We start from the raw sequence: 4,763 nt of genomic DNA on the forward strand, positions 1-4,763 counted from the left end.
CTCAACTTGACTGTTCAGTTCGCGTCAACTACTACTTGGGGGGCGCAAAACAGAAAATTGTAAGTGGACAAAAAAAAAGTTTTATCATAATTGAAAACAACATACTAACCCCACCGTTTGGAAAACGATGCTAAAAACAGGCAATTGAAACCATTCATACATATTCAATTTAAAACCAAGGTAATCCCACAATCCCGACATAGTACAATAATACCCAAACTCAACTCTCTTAACTATAACTAAACCCCTTCTTGAGATATAGACTTACAAGATGTAATATGCAAGGAAAGCTTTTAAAAATAACTAAGCTTATGCATATATACAAATATATAAAAATAGACCACAAAAACTCCTATGACTGTATAGGTATAAACTACAAAGTTCATAAGTGTAAATATAATATCTATATAAGACAACCTCACACCATGACAAGTACCGGGGAAAACAATCCGACACGGGGATCGTTTGACTAGCCCGTAAACCTTCTACCCTGCATCTAAGGATGAGCTGTCTAATCGGGGGACTACCGCTCTATAGTACACACGCCGAAAAATCCAACGCCACTTGCGGCCAAACCAAACCATGTACTATGCTCGCAAACTGCCTGTCAAGGCTTACGGCACACACAACCAAATGTGCCCAGATCGTTACCACAAGTCGAAAAATCCAACGCCACGTGTGGTAAAGTACTAATAAACAAGTGAACCCACATGCCGGAAAATCCAACGCCACGTATGGGTAAAGTAACCAAGGGAAGGTACATATCATGGTGCAAATACTAAGACTCGTGTCACAATCAACAAGGTACCCAACTCTCATAAACCACTTGCCCATAACAAAGTCGAGTCCTAAAGACTCGTTTTTACAACCAATCAAATCCAAATATCCCAATCCCACCAACATAGACACCCGGACAAATATAGTGTCCATAACTCACTACCCATATATTTATTCATAGTGAAGATAACAACTCTCAAAATCATAAAATCCAGGCCCAAAATATTCATAAACGTCAAATATAAAAAATAACCGATAATTCCATAATTAAAACAATATATAAAATCCATAGACAAAATAATCTAACTTATATGCATGGTAAACCAATCTTTGAAAATAATGCTCATTCAAAACAAAGTCCACTCACAAATAATCCCAAGCTACTTGACCCTGCGAGGGTCTCTCTTGTTGAGCTTGTGGGGCTTGAGTATCTATTTTGAAGAACATGAGGATTAAATTAATAAAAACGCCTCAAATGAGCACTTTAAAACAAACTCCTAACTTCTCGGGACTCAAAGTATGTGTAGGACTAACGGGGAGTTTCTAAGGCCAATCTAACACTATTCGAACGATGAAACGACCTCGGAAGACTCACAATCAATCGATTGGTCAAACTTCCCATATTGGTCAACTGGCTCGTAAAGCCCATGACCTCCAATTTTCGATCCGAAAGTTCTTATAGGTCCAACAAGGTCTACTGAACAAGTCCTGAAAGTTTAGTCTCGATTGAGCAATCGGAACTAAGCCAATCGCACGATCGGATGACGACCGTTTCGCTTAACCCTAGACTCGTTGATTCGGTGTATCCGGGACTCCGATTCTCGATCCGCGAGTTCCTACAAGATCCTGGAGGTGTAGAGAACAACATAGTTGAAATTGAAACGGATCAAACAGTCTGAACCTTTCGAATCCGGATATTGCATAATAGGCGCAATATCCGTTCGATAGTCAAACGGTAACCAATTCCAAATTCGAGTATACCGTCGTGCACAGGACGATGTGGGGAGTGTTTTTTAATACAATGGGCGGCCACCCAATGGACCACGCGCCGTCACACGCGCTGACAGAGCGTGGGTGTCTTGAGAAAATTTCGACAATGGAACATTCTCGAAAAACCCGACAACACCTATACCAAAACGTTTAGCCTAAGAAATGGGGCATTTTTTATTCTTGGACCATGGCCAAAAAGTGGCCGGAGCTAGTCGAATCGTGGCCGGAGCTAGTCGATTCGAAGCCGGAACTGTACGAGTTTGATCGAAACTTCTCGGTCTTGAAACGGCGGTGACATCCACCAAAGGTGTTGCGCAACCCAAGAGAAAGCAAGAGAGAGGAGAGAGATTCCTGATTCAAGTTGTGGCGTGACCTGAGGTGGCTGGAATCGTCGCCGGCGTCAATGGTAGTTTTGGCCGAATTTTCTCCTCTAAATCGTCTGCGTAAGGCTAGTTTTTGACAGGAGAAATTGGGTGGGTCAGGTAGAGGGGAGAGAGGTGGTTCTTTTGGATGTAACTTTGTAGGAATTGGTGGCTGGACGATGACGAAATCTCTGTCTGAACAGGCCGTGTAGCGATGAAAAGAGAGGGATGAGAGAGAAAGTGTCAGGGCAGAGAGAGAACGCGTGGGGAAGAGAGAGAGCTGACCTAATTTTTGTAAATCAAACTTCAAAAAATTTACGGTTGTGCCACTGCATTTTAGTTGACCACAACTTCTTCGTTAAAACTCTGATTTTGGCCCACTATGTGTCTACGAACTCGTGAGAGCGATCTCTACACAATGATGGCACGTAAGTCCCAAAAATCCTTACAGATCGAAAAGTGACTAATGTGACCCTACCCCAAGGGCAAAATTGTAATTTCACAATTATATAAATTGAATCAAATTGAATAAAACAATTAAACTAGGTCGGGGGCGTTACATTTAGACCTACTTGCAATATATGATAAGTGTAACTATGCCCAAAAGGTTTCTACAATTACATTTACTATTGTAGTAAAATGTTTTCATTCCATAGTAAATTTATTTTATTGAATATGGTTACCACTTGAATTAAACTCATATATGTATATAACCCAATAGCATGTACTTACATTGTGAGTTTGAATAATTAAATGATGGTTATGGACTTAGACCAAATAATTGAGCTATGTGATTGGCCGCCTATTGGATTTGATTTTGATTTTGATCAGTTATGTAATAATGAAATGATTTTCATGCCTAATTTTTTTTTTTTTATGCAAGCGTAATTAAAATGAATCACCATCCAAGACCATGATCCAACATGGTAGGCTATCCACACTCACCAAAGTAATCATAATTAATTTTAGTGTGGTGGGTAAATAATTAGTGATAGGAATAATTTGATCAACTTTTGCATTTTATATGTAATCACCATTATTTACATCTAGATAGACCCTACACTCTTTTTTTTTTGGTCTGAAAGATGGAATTTCATAACAAGCAGGCAAAAAGCCGAGAGAAATATAAAGCCCATAAACAGCAAGGCATAAGGTACAACAAGACATAACAACAACACAGCTACATAGAAGGAGGATAACTAAAGAAGACATAGTCATAAGACAAACAAATACGTCAAAAAGCCCACACAGCCGCAACCATTAGGCATTCCTTGGGGGGCATGGTAAGCCACCCTTGTTTATGATATGCATTAGAGAGGATGAGGGTTGGTTGACCCATACTTCAGGGCTCATCCTAGAATTGGCGGTTCTAGGAATCCACGTCCAAACGCAGGTTTGGAAGTAGTTTAAAACATCTCGACCATTACTTAGGATATGATAGATTTCCCATCTTCCTTTGGATATGGAGCCCTTCAAAGAAGAGATTATTTCCTTACAATCAGATTCAAATGTGACTTGACGATAACCCATCTCAGCAGTGAGCTTACAACTTCGAGATAGCCAGCACCTTAGCCTCTGTAGCAGTTGCCACTGATGGGATGGATGTACCCTTGAGAAAGTCTCCATAGGTGTTCCTAATCAGGATTCCAATGCCAACCCTCCTTGAGTTTGGATTCCAGGATGCTTCCACATTAACCTTGACAAAACGAGAGGCAAGAGGGTTCCAAAGATGTTGCTAGTTGCCATTAGAGAGGGCAGGAGGCTCAGTTTGATGTCTGCCATGATCAAGGGTGCCAAGGAATTCATTGATGGAAATAGAGGCAGCATGAATAGTTCTAGCTGGTGAAATGGAGATGTGTTCTAGCATCCCTTTGCACCGATCTTTCCAAATCTACCAGCAGAAGTATGCAATAACAGTTAGGCATTGTGACCGCTCCTGTAGGGTTTTCTCTTCCTCAATAACATTCCTTAACCATTGGCCAAAAGATGTCACAGCCTGTCGATTTATACGCAGGTTGAGGGAGCATCCGAACCAGACAGGCTCCACCCAAGGGCAAAAGATAAGGACATGTTTAGCTGTTTCCGCTTGATCATTACATATAGGACACATAGGCGATCTGGCAATTTTCTTTTTGTGCAAGCTTGCCGATGTAGCGAGGCAATTTCTGAGAGCTCGCCACAAGAAGTTTCGAATTTTTGTGGGACATCCGCTTTCCAAACCTGCTTCCAAAGCCTTGGATCAATTGCCAGTGAAGAGGAAGGGCACAGATTTCTTCGCCTGAATTTAGTATTGTGAAGCCAATGGTAACCAGAGTGCACAGAGTAAGATCCATTCATTTCCATTGGCCAAATCAGTCGATCTAGCAGTTTGATGCTACCAAACTTGATCTTTGTAATTGCACCAGCATAACTAGAAGTAATGGCGTGCCTAATTGGGTCCAAATTTCATTCATTGAGCTCCCTGTTAATAATAGCTTCAACTCGTAAGTTTCGATCAAAAGTTTCAGTAGAAGGTGGGTGAAGACAGTGTTTGGAGAAGTTGGCAGCCATCGATCAAACCACATTCTAATATGTGCCCCATTCATAACTTGCTAATGTGCACCACGAAGCGGGATATTCCTGCCCTCTCTTGCC

This window comes from Prunus dulcis, chromosome 5, assembly GCF_902201215.1.
Source record: "Prunus dulcis chromosome 5, ALMONDv2, whole genome shotgun sequence".
Classification (NCBI taxonomy): Eukaryota; Viridiplantae; Streptophyta; class Magnoliopsida; order Rosales; family Rosaceae; genus Prunus; species Prunus dulcis.